This window comes from Dipodomys spectabilis, unplaced genomic scaffold (assembly GCF_019054845.1).
Source record: "Dipodomys spectabilis isolate Male_0828 unplaced genomic scaffold, ASM1905484v1 ptg000096l, whole genome shotgun sequence".
Taxonomy (NCBI): domain Eukaryota; kingdom Metazoa; phylum Chordata; class Mammalia; order Rodentia; family Heteromyidae; genus Dipodomys; species Dipodomys spectabilis.
In genome coordinates, this window is record NW_024870773.1 from 16,727,563 (window position 1) to 16,740,347 (window position 12,785).

A 12,785-nucleotide genomic window follows, 5' to 3' on the forward strand; every position below is an offset into this window, starting at 1 on the left:
TGGATTCTAGAGAAAGATTTTAATCCTGAAATAAGTCTTTTTTTTTAAGTGGGTGCTGCTCCTGCTGTTCCTTTTATCTTATCAACCATATTTTGACAATTCTGGGAGGGAAAAAATGTGTTTAAAGCAAATTGAGCTCCCCAGGCAATAAACATTTAGACGCACAATGTGAATTGGTTATTGTTCTTGGTGAGGATTTTCTCAGCCTGTGTCTCTCTGTCTGTCTATACTCTCTCCCTGTCTCCTTCTCTACTCCTTCTCCTCCCTCCCTCCCTCCTCCTTTCTTCCTTTCCTTTTTTTTTTTTTTTTCTTTTCTTTTTGGACTGAGGACTCCCCAACCCATTTTGCCCTCCCAGCCTGTTGACAGGGAAGTTAGTTCCCGAGAACTCTGTGAATCCCTGACTGTCACCCTTGGCTAGGTTATCTCTCAGCAACTTGCCCAACCCCAGAGTTGAAGGGAAATTAAAATTCAAGCTAATCGGTGTAGATCAGGGGCTGGGAGCCGCGCCTAGCGCCCCGGGAGTTGCTTCTTCCCCCAGGCTCGCAGGGTAGGCGTGGGCCTCCTCGTGGGGTCTCTTTTGGTGGCTTTGGTGGGGCGTGGGGGAGAGGCGGGGGGCGCTTGGGTGTCGGCGCGGGGGTCCCCGGCCTCCCCGCGCGCGCCGGGGACGCGCGCAGCCTCTGTGGGATCACGGCCAGGCGCTAACTTTGTCTCGCCGGCGGGTGCCGCAGAGAGGAGGCTGGGAGCGGAGCCGGCTCCTCCGGGGCGACTTGGGGGGTGTCCGGGGCTTGGAGGGGGCGCTCATTGTTGTCCCGGGATCGTGCGGCGCTCGTTAGGCCGGCCGGGCGGAGGCGCACCCGGTTCCCTCCTGCCTGACACCAACGATCCGCGGCCACCGGGGCCTGGCGGGCCGGGGCGCGCGGGGACACCATGCGGCGGGCCGGGCGCCGCGGGCCGCAGGTCCCCGCGCGGGCGAGGGGCGGGCCGGCGGCGGCGGTGCGCCCTGGCGCGTGGCCAGGCTCGGCGTGAGGGGCGCGAGCGGGCGATGGGCTGACGGAGGACCGGGGCGGGCGGCAGCAGCGGCGGCGGCGGGGGCGGGGACCAGGACGGGACCGGGGACCGGGAGCGCGGGAGGGCTGCTGCTGCAGAGAGGGCGGAGAAGGCGGAGGAGGCGGAGGAGGAGAAGGAGGAGGAGGCGGCGCCGGGCGCCCAGGCCGCCGGCTAGGCCACGGGCCTGCACCCCGGGGGCGGATGGGACGCCGGTTTCCGTGGAGCAGCCGCCTAAGACCCCAAGTTCCTGGGCTGACTTGGAAGCGCCAAAAATAGAAGGTAATGTGTCTTTGTTTCCCAGTTGCGGCGGCAGGCAGACAATTGATTATGCAGCACGTTATTTCTCCTTCCAGCCCCCCACCCCACCCCCTGGCTGGGCTGGGCGACCCGAACGCGGGGGTGGAGGGGGGGGTCCCCCATCCCATTCCCGGGCCGGGGGCGGCCAGAGGCTTTTATTTCGCCTAGGTTACATTTTTTGGATGCCAGCTCCACGTGGGGTGCAGCCCACTCCACTCCCTGGCCCTGCCTTGCCCGCGCTCCCTGGGGTTCCCCGGGCAGGGAGGCCGGGGGAAAGGCAGGGCTGCGGGCCAGCTGGGTGTTTCATGTTTTAATTGGTTTTCACGTTTTCTGGAAGTGACAGCGCAGTGCTGCCCTGGGGTGGCCGAGAGAAGCGCTTGGGCAGCAAGGTGGCCGGAGGCCGGGCCTCGGAGCCTCGGACCGCCCAAGCCGGCTCTCCCATTCCGGGAGGTCTGCGGCAAGTTGGATGCAGAGAGAATCCCAGGCTGGCCAGAGGGAGGGGGAGAGCTTCTCAGGCCTGAGACCCTCCTCTCCCTCTTAGTTAGTACCTGCTTATTATTGTTATTGCTGTTGTTGTTGTTATTAAATGGGCAGCCAGGGGCTCACGCCTGTAATCCTAGCTGCTCAGGTGGCCAAGGTCTGAGGATCGCGGTTCAAAGCCAGCCTGCCACAGGGAAACTCAGCCAGAGACACTGATCTTCGATTAGCCAGCAAAAAAAAAAAAGTCAGAAGTGGAGCTGTGGCTCAAGTGGTACAGTGCTTATTTAGCCTTAAGCCGGAAAAAGCTCAGAGACAGTGGCCAGGCCCTGAGTTTAAGACACACACACATACACACACACACACACACGTAGTGCCTCTGTATTGTAGCAGCTGCCCAGATGTTGTTGCATGGTGAATTCAGGAAAAGATTACTGCCTGCACTTGGGAACCTGGGGGAGGGCCGTGTGTGCCTGGGTGTCACCAGCCTTTCTCCAATCCCCTATTAGCAGAGTAACCGCTCAGTGGGTCCAAGCAAATTCTGCAAAATGTCCAAGGGATGGTTGTTCTAATAATAGCTTTGGCAGCGGGCTCCTTAACGGACATCCTTATTCTGAATGATGCCTGCGAAGCGCCCGCCCTCCCGGGAAGCGCAGCTTGCTGAGATAGGAGATCCAGTGCCAGCAAAAGGACTCCCTGACCCCACCGTGAATGGAGGAGACTCTGCCTCCCCTGTGAATGGAACAGCCCAGCCCGGGCTGCCACTGCCGCCTCTGGCTCCTTTCAGTTTGAATCCTCCCAGATTCTGATGAGAGACAGGGATGTGCGGAAAACCCAGACAGCCACATTTCTAAATGGGAGATGGCTCATCTGTAATGTTGGATTGACAGCCGGCCTTCAACTGCTGGGGGCATTCAGCTGCTCCTCTTCCCCTCCTCTCCTCCACCTCACTCCAGTCCCTTCCCACCTCAGAATCCATCACCACTCTTTCTATACATGTGAGGGACATGGGAACGCACCAGCTAACCTAGAACCTACTGCTGACTGCATGCAAGGCAGCCACCGCAGACTCTGGGGACAGTATCTCAGGAGCTGGATGCAACTGTCTTTAGAATTTGTAGAGATAAGCAATATATGTTATTCTTAAACTATGCAACCAAGTGCTTTGGGGCTAGGAGGGGTGTTTGTGTGTGTGTGTGTGTGTTTCAGTGTTTTATTTATGGTCTTTAAATTACATCCAACCCATCCGTTTGGTCCCAGAAAACCAGAGTCTCTAATGCCGTTCCTTGTGTCTCACTACCTCAAATTTCAGAAGAGTCAAGTTGTACATTGTCTTCTGTTGTCAGAAGGATCTATTCTGCCACCAATGACATTTGGATTTGTTTAAGACAAAAGGATTGAGAGATCTGTCTGGGGCTCTTGGATTAGCAGACATTTAATCCTCAGAGGTTGCATAGTTATAATTATTTTAATTGGAGGCAGCATTTGGGTGGGCTTTGAAATTCATACTGTATTGTTCAGCCATACAACCCGTGATTAGAAAGTTGCCTCCAGGTATTTTGAAAGAAGGAGCATGCTATATGCAAAGTTTTGTGGTTAGTGCTGGGTGCTGTGGCTCACACCTGTAATCTTAACTACTCAGGAGGCCGAGATCTGAAGACTGTGGTTTGAAGCCAGCCTGGGTAGAGTTGGTTAGACTATTCTCTCCAGTGAATCAGCAAAAGGCCTTCCAGATTCTGGTGAACCAAGCAAGAATTTTTTGAATTTTTTAGCTAAGTGAGAGTGTGAGGCCCTGAGTTCAAGCCCCAGTTCTCTCTCTCTCTCCTCTCTCAATCTCTCTCTCTCTCTCTCTCTCTCTCTCTCTCTCTCTCTCTCTCTCTCACACACACACACACACACACACACACACACACAGAGTTGTGTGGTTAGAGATTACGTTTTTATGTGTGAATTAGTGTACACTTATAGTGTGAGAGTGGTTTCATTGTGATATTTCTTTACACACACTTTGAACAACCTCACTTCCTAAAGATAACTTTTTTTATTAAAAAAAAGTTTCCTTGAATTAAAGGGGGATGGTTTTAGTAGGAATAAGCGTCAGAAACCTCTTCACAGCTTTTGCCCTGATCAAGTGTCATGTACCACGGCTCTTGCTATGTTATTTTCATCCTAGACTAATTTTATTACTAGCCTCTTTGTATTGTTATCAAGTTTTCCTGCCCCTCCATTAGCCTGGCAATGGAATGCCATTAGCATGATCTTGATAGCAGGGAAACTGAGGCCTCCCTGAGAACTGACTCCCAGATGTACAGGGCGGTGCTTTAATTGTTACAGCAGAGTTACAGGGAGAGGTCATGAGAGAATCTACGTGCCTTCTTGCTTGGGTTCTAGAAGTTAGGAGAAAGCTTTGATGATAGTGGATATGCAAAAGTTGTCAAGGAAAGGTTCTGGGTCAGCTTTACAGTGGATGGAGGCTCTATGGTTGGCTTGGGGGGTGGGGGAGAAGATAGGAGATGGTTGGGGAGGAAGTTCAGAAAATCTTCTATTGAAGGAATGAGATGCTGTATGAGCTGTTTTCAGTGTGGTGTGGAGGTGAGACTTAAAAGGTCATTATTGATTTTACCATGTAAATATGCCACTTGTGCTCACATTGTTTATGCTGGCGTGTGTTTGTGTATGATGCTTATAATTCTATTTACATGTATCCTGCTAGCCAGGTGATGGTTTCTTAGAAGTATATACTTATCTTTAATGCCTGAAAACTTGACTAGTAGTCTATTCTCTAAAAGGCTTATTCTTAATTTTTCATAAGTAAATACATCTTTAAAAAATAATAAAAGAGCTGGGCATCAGTGGCTCATGCCTGTAATCCTAGCTACTCAGGAGGTTAAGATCTGAAGATCATAATTCAAAGCTGACCTGACAGAAAAGTCCTTGAGATTGTTATCTCCAATTAACCACAAAAAGCATGTGGTTCAAGGGGTAGAGGTCTAGCCTTGACCACAAAAGCTTAGGAACAGTGCTCACACCCTGCGTTTAAGTTCTGGGACTAGCATAAACAAATAAAGCAACCTCTGGAGCAATTTTAGGTAAATGAATCCAAGCCGCCCCCCTGCCAAAAAAAATAAGCCTGCTAACAGTTAACTAGCTTATGAAGTTACTTTAAACCATACTATACACAGTAATCAGAACAGCTAAGTCTGACTTTGCCACTCACTAACTCTCTTTTGGGGATATTATCTGATGGATCAGTAAAAATTGTGGTAGAAATTCTCTCTGTACGTTTCTTAGCTGTAGAATATTCCAGTGTCTCTATTAGAAGTGATTTCTAGGGTCTCACCACAGGACAACAGGGTAATGATCTCAGTGATAATTTGTTCTAAATCCTATAAATTCTCTCCCTGACCTAAAGGAGCAAGAGAGGAGCTCCCTTACCTTGCCAGGTGACACAGGTAAATCAGACTAGCATTCCAGGTGTCCTCTCCAGGATCTTCCTTCCGGTATGGTTCCACCTTGCCCATATCAGGTTCTGTGTTGTCTGCTGCTCTCTTTCTCTGAAAAGGTCATGCAAGAACAAAAGAAGATGCTGGCCGTCTCTGTTCAAAGGACACTTTACGGTGCGGAGCAGTCCATCCCACACTTTAGGTTCTACTGAAAATCAGAGTCTTAGGGAATGTGGGGTGAGTGACTGCTCCAAGTCTAACCTGCTGGGGACAGGTGAGATTTGAGTAATTTTTTAAAAAAAATCATGTGATGTCTTTCTAGCTGTAACTAGAGGAAGCCTTGTAGGTGGTAGTGTTTTCCATTCTTCCCTCCCCCCTGCCCCTACCCCAGCCTTTCTGTTTTCCCTGGAAGATCGAGTCTCTAGAGCAGGTACAATAGCCTTTGGAGTGCTGTGCTTGACAGCCATTATTGTACACAAAGACACATGGAGCCACTGCTCTTCTCGGCCAGAAGTTTTCCGAATCAGCATTAATCTAGCCTATTAAAACTTTCACCACAGCAGTTTCCTTTGAGTCCCCTAAAGCCAACCCCTGCTACCCTCTCCTGGGTCCCTAGGCTTAACTTGTCTTTCTCTTATGAGGAATCATACAGACACCCCACCCCTGGCATTAAAGGCCCTGCCACTGGTGGCTTTGTTTTGTTGTTGTTGTTGTTGTTTTGGGGGGTCGGTTGTGGGACCTGAACTCTGGGCCTGGGCGCTGTCTCTCAGCTCTTCAGCTCAAGGCTAGTGCTCTACTACTTGAGCCACAGCGCCATTTCCGGCTTTTTCTGCTTATGTGGTGCTGAGGAACTGAAGCCAAGGCCTCATGCATGCAAAGCAAGCACTCTACCACTGAGCCACCTTCCCAGCTCCTGGCTTTGTTTTTTAGAACTATGGATAGGATCCTGAGATCTCTCCTGATGCTTATTTTGGGTGCTCTTGATCCTGTGTGTTCTCAGTTCTTACTTGTATCAGTGGAAGTGGAATGTTTTCTTCCCAAGAGAAATGCTCTTTTCTTTGAAGATGAAAATGGCTTGCAAGGAAGAAGGTAATCGTTTTTGGAAAGTAATAGAAGAGCTAGATTCAGCAACATAGTACCGAAAAATCAAGAAAAGATGAGCCGGCCACTTTGCTTGGAGCTGAAAAAGTAACTGCCCTCCAGACTGACACTAATTCAAAGATGTCACTTGTCTTATCTCGCTTACTTAGAAGCATGATCTTCATCTGGTGGGGTGTGTTCTGGATTTTTCTTTTGAAAGTGGAGCTCCAGCTGGATGATAGTGGCTCATGCCTGTAATCCCAGTTACTCAGGAAGTTGAGATCAAAAGCTGAAAGCCAGCCCAGGCAGGAGATTCCGTGAGATTCATCTCTAATGAAGCACCAAAAAAGCAGAAAGTGGAGCTGTGGCTCAACACTCACACTCACACAAAGTGGAGTTCCAGACATCAATAATGAAGCACAGGAGACATCTTGTGCATGGTTAAGAGCATTGGCACTTGCATATTCTTTGGCCTGAACTCTGGCCACATTCACATGCCCCTTCTTAGCTTAGCATTTATTGGCCAATCTCAGGCTACTGCAGACATTGTTTACTTTTTGTGCAGTGCTGCAAATGCAAGGCCTTTACATACTAGGGAAGTGCTCTACTGCAGAGCTACCTCCCCACCCCTACCATAAACATTCACCTAATTCTCACTACTCTGTTTAACTGATTGCTCATCCCTTTATAGATTCTTGTTGAGTAAGCAATTTCTGGGTGGATTCATCATTACACAAACCAACCAAATTGATCTCTTTTGGTTTCATTAGAAACCTGCAAACCCCAGAGATCTAATATAAAATGTCATTTGTCAGGGTCTAACCTGTTGTTAGATTGTAGTGGTAGGAGTTAGCTTTCTCCATGAGAAATACATTGTCAATCTTGGGCCAGGTGTGAATGCAAACCACTCAACCTTTGAACAGTATTTTTCACTTCAAATCAGTTGAGATCTATGACCTGCAAACTTGAGGCTGGAAATCCAGCATTTTCACCAGAATTAGCCTGTTCTTCTGGTGTTGCTCCCATCTTTGCCAGGCTGTGGCCTTTCTTTGTCCTTGCTATATGAGGAATGCATGGGGGATAATGGCGTGAAATGGGGAATTAGATTGATAATGCATGACAGCGAATGGAAAACAATCAGAGAGTTGCCAGGCTGTACCATTCATAACCATAAAATGCACAATTACGCTCTCACTGCGTGCCTGTGAAGAAGTGTAGAAATGGGACGAACCCAGACTACAAACCCAAATAGTAGAGAACCATCTGGAACTAGAGGACACACCTACATGTAGCCCAGGGATAGTGCTGGCTTGCCCACTTCCTGCTTTCTTCAGCGAACCCAATACATACCCAATATTTATTTCTCTGTTGCTCAGAGAGAACGCAGAAAAGGGGAGGGTGGTGAGGACATGAAGCAGCCGCAGAGCTGAGCACAATGGAGTTCAGTGTTCTGCCTTCTCAATCCTCTTTTATTGGTCTGCTTGAGTGTTTTGCAACAGAAGAACTATAGAGTGGCCAGTAGCACAGATGTAGCCTGCAGGTCTTGGCAGGAGAGAAGAGACATGTGCAGAAGGCAAGAGAAGCAAGAGCCATAGGTCTGGTTGTGAGGGCACCGGGACTCATCAGTGTTTAGTGCAGTCTGCAAAGCATGTGCATGTATAATTGGCAGATGGTCCATTGAATATTTTTGATAGAGAGCATTTTAGAAATGGAAGGCCTATGTAGACCACGTGAATGAAGAAGATGAAAAAGAGCTTACAGGTATTGATGGCCTCCTGCTAGGATCTCACTGTACTAGGGCTAAGGTATCCACACCATGAGGTGAATTTACACAGTATAAGCTCGTGTGGCAAATACAGAGCACCCTATAGCATGATCTGCCCTGAGTTTAATCATCAACCCAGTGGTACCACTTTCTAACTGTGAAGCCTAGAGTGAGTGACTGGATCTCTCTGACTTTATAAGTAAGTCACATGCAGAGGATCAAATAAGATAATACCCATGAAGCAGCTGACACTCAAAAATGTATGGAAGGCTTTCAGAATTTTTGTCATTTTACCTTATTTCTGCTTTTTCACTCCATTGTTGGCCTGAAGATCTTTGATGCTAACTTGGGTTGGGGTGGCTATGGGGGGTTAGAACACACTGAACTAGGCGTGGAAGTAGAAATACATGTTACACAGGCCTGTACAGTACTGAAATATTATAGAGAGAGGTAGTGTGGGGGAATAAACATTAGTTCTGATATTTGATAAATGTCACGTTGTCTTCCAGAAAGGGCTCTGCACGTAAAGGCATGACCCTAGCAATCTTTATTATTGGAAGCAGGGAGAGTTTATGAAGAATGATAGGTGGCAGGATGGAACCTCCTGAATGTGAAAGGGGGAATAGGGGTGAATAAACAGGAGCTAATGAGAGAGCCTGGGGCTCTTATGCCCTGACTGGGGCTCAGTGAGTGCTGGAGTATGCAGGTGAGGGAGAAAGAGGAGAAAGATGATTTTGCTTTTGCACGCACAGAGCATTTTACCCGACCTTGCCAGAATTCTATAGTCTTCTAAAATACAAAGTTTCAATCTTGAAAAAATAAAATTGAGAGTGAAAAAATAAGAATTACTAAAATTATTTTGTCAATTAATGACTTTGTCTCTTTGTGTGCCAGTTTTGCTGCGGCTTGAACTCAGGGCTTGGATTTTTTCCGCTCAAGGCTAGCACTCAGCCCTTGAGCCACACTTCCACTTCTAATTTTTTGCTCTCTGACTGGAGAGATAAAAGTCTTATGGATTTCAATGCCCAGGTTGGCTTTGAACCTTGATCCGCAGACTTCAACCTCCTGAGTAACTAGGATTACAGGTGTGAGCCACCAGAGTCATGTAACATGAAAATCCAAAAATATAGCTACTGCATAATATACTTTGATGACTTCCTTTTCCTTATCACTGGCTAGGAAGAGCTTGAGCTCCTGTTTACTATATTTTACCCAAGAAATTATGGCATCAAGTGAGTGAGATAGTAGGCTAGATGTGAGAGGACTGGATGCTGGTTAGTTGTTGTTTTTTTTCCTCTTTGTTCCAACCACCCAACTCCAGTGAAACTAACTACTGGGGTGGTTTCATGGGAATACAAGAAATCAACATGCCAATTTGCATAATAGTTGACAAAATTATTTATGCACTTAACCTTCTAGGTGATAAGTAAAATAAATCAAAATGAGAGATGATCTGTGTCTTTGGTGACTGATTAAAACAGACACACACAGGCAGCAAAATGAAAAGCATTACAGCAAATACACAGACAGGGAATGTATTTATAGAACATTATATCCACAGCCAAGACTAAGATATATTTTAGATGAGCCTTTGGGAACAGTTTATGGTCATCTTTGGCCTGGACAGGGTGGAGTGGGTCTGTCATTTTATGGAGAAATTATACATTGGTATTTGTTTCTGCTTCCTTCCTTTCTTTATAGTGGAAAATATGGCTTTTGTAACCCTCAGCAATTTAATTTGTCTCCCTTCCTCTTCCTAAGGTTGTAACTTAGTCGATAAGGATTTTGTGCTATTTTGATACAACTCCCAAATTCAAAAGACATCTGAATATTCAAAGAATAATATCCAACACAGCCCTTTGTTTCTTTTGATTCTTTTCTTCTCAACAATAGAACTGACCACATTCTTAGAGAACAAACAGAACTCAAGTGAAAAATGCCATGAGCTATAAGGGTTATACTGTGGCTTTTGGTCTTTTATTGGGCGTAGCAAAATGTCAGTCCGCAAACATCATACTCACTTCAGGCTTTAAGATCCTGCAGCTTGCCTGGCCAGCAGAAATGTGAGGTTGCACACAGACAGACATTCGCTTGTTCCTTCTTATCTGACCCTACTGCGGGAGTGATGGTCTCTCTACCACACTGGCTCTGAACTGGCTGATTCCTTGTGTGGCTACTTAGCCATGTTCCCTAAATTCTCTTCCCCATCTCCTTTGGGTGGAGTTCCAGAGTTCACTAAAGTTTGCTGTTTCCCTTTGTTATTATGGAACCCACCAGTGGTTTTCTGACTACTCTTCTTCCTCTTCCTCCTAAGGCTTAAAAATCCTTGTCCTGTGATGTCTGACTCATCATCTGCTTCCTGCTTCCCCTCCCTACATTACTAGAATTCAGCTCCTCTGTAGTGAGCCTTTTCACTAATTTTATCCACCTTTATCCTATATGTGCTTCCCAGATTCTTTTAGAGCAAGGCAGCTACCTCCAAGGTCATGTTGCAGACCCTTCTGACATTCCTGAGTCATAATAAAATCATCACAAGCTATCCCTTTAACAGCTTCCTAGTGACCCACCACCACCAAAATACGTAACCCTCTCCCATTCCTCCATTTTTGCTTGGCCCCATGGCTGCATTCATTCCTTGTAGACCATGCTCCTTAGCATGGGATTTTAAAAAGGCTTACCACAATCTAGTAGTAGCTTCTTTTAATATCCTCTATACACACACACACACACACACACACACACACACACACACACACACACACACGTGCACATATGCACGCGCGCATGGCCTTGCCACTAATCTTAAATGTCAGATTCTGCAATTGTGCCTTCTCACTAAGATCCACACGCCCCCCCCCCCCCTCGTCCTACACAGCACTCCCTCCATTCCTGGCACCCCCCATCCCCACCTCCCCAGTCCCTTTTCTGTCTGAGTCACACCTACTTACCCTTTAACTGGAGCCTCCAGTGTTGGCTCCTGATTCTGTGCTGATAGCCATCATTTTTCTCCCAAAGCATCCCCCCCTAGACTCAGTCCCAATGTGGTCTTCTAACCCATGATAAGCAGTCGATTCATGTTTCCCACCACAAATTTCTGCTGTTGTTTTGTTTGGGTTTGGTTTTTGTGTTGGTCCTGAGATTTGAACTCAGGGTCTAGGCACTGTCCCTGAGTTTTCCAGTCAAGGCTAGCACTCTACCACATAAGCCACAGCTCCCTTTCTGGCATTTTTTTTCTGGTTAATTGAAGATAAGAGTCTGATGGACTTTCCTGCCTGGGCTGATCCTTGGATCTCAGCCTCTTGAGTAGTTAGGATTACAGGTGTGAGCCACTGGCGCCCAGCCCATTTTAGTTTTTTAAGAGAAGAACCAAATCTTACTTATTGTTGATAAGTAAGCACCAGCCATTATGCCTAGAGTCTAGTAGGTGCTCAGAAGTGTAACTCGGTTATGAATGGTCAGTGTGGGGTTTCTCATTTCTTTACTTGCTTACTTGTATCCGCAATCATGTTTTCCTGACAGGACAATTACCCCATCTCTCTGCCACGTAGCTCACCCTCTGTGTGTGTGTGTGTGTGGGGGGGAGGGGAGAGAATTCATTTGACTCCTAGCAGTCCTCAATCCTCCAATGAAAGGCTTAGCCTTGCAAATCTGCCCCAATAGCACATCGTCTGTCTGAGCCCCACAGACATGTTCACGACTTTATGTTTCTACCTTCCAGGAATGTGGGTGAGAAGCGACAGAAATGCTTATCCTTGGCGAGTTTGAGTTACATAGGATGCTATAGGGTGAAAATAAAGCGTAGGAAGGGAACTGTGAGGAGGAAATGGAGAAATGGCTCAGTGGTAGAGTTCTTGCCCAGCAATGTGAGCAGGGGCCAATGGGGGACCAGATGCTCCATTGAGGAAGTTGGGGGTGGAGGGAGAGGATGGTGATTGGAAGAATTGGCCATGCGATGACAAGATGCTGTAGAAGAGTCTGGGTGCTGGGTATTATACACACAGAACCAACAAGATTTTTCTGGGTAGTTTGGATGTGGGATGTGAGACAAAGAGGAGCCTATGGTTTGGGAACTATAGCACAGAAATTGGGGGTAGAAGATGGAGGGGAACCCCGTGGGGGAGAAGCAAGATCAAGAAGCCCACATGAGCTGAGAATTTTTTGTGTTTCAAACCCAGTGCTGAGCACCCAGATAAAAACTGTAGTCACCACCACCTCCTGTCTGTCTGCATTTGAAACTCTGGCTTTCCTGTAATCACAGCCACATTTCCAGGTAACATGGTGACCTGTTAAGCCATCAACATTGTCCTTTTAAATCTAGAAGAGAAGATCAGTGTTGCTGATCTCTTAATCAGCACTGATCTGGGGGGAAAAAAGAAAACACACAAAAGAAACAACAACAAAAAAAAAACTAAGCCAGCCACTGGTGGCTCACGCTTATAATCCTAGCCACTCAGAAAGCTGAGATCTGAGGATCATGGTTCAAAGCCAGGCCAGGCAGGAAAGTTCGTGAGACTCTTATCTCCAATTAACTACCAGAAAACCAGAAGTGGCGCTGTGGCTCAAGTGCTAGAGTACTTGCTTTGAGCTGAAGAGCTGAGAGACAGCGCCCAGCCCCAGAGTTCAAGCCCCATGACCGACCAAAAAAAAACCCAAACAAACACACCAAAAAACAAAA

General features: G+C 47.2%; 1 protein-coding gene across 1 annotated transcript in view; it reads left to right on the forward strand.

Annotated features, from left to right (window-relative positions):
• Positions 1 to 1,182: 1,182 nt before the first annotated feature.
• Positions 1,183 to 12,785, forward strand: part of Frmd4a (FERM domain containing 4A) — a 194,090-nt gene continuing 182,487 nt past the window's right edge. The window contains exon 1 of the mRNA XM_042686012.1: positions 1,183 to 1,327. The gene's annotated coding sequence lies outside the window, so the exon portion shown is untranslated. The remainder of the gene's footprint in view (positions 1,328 to 12,785) is intronic.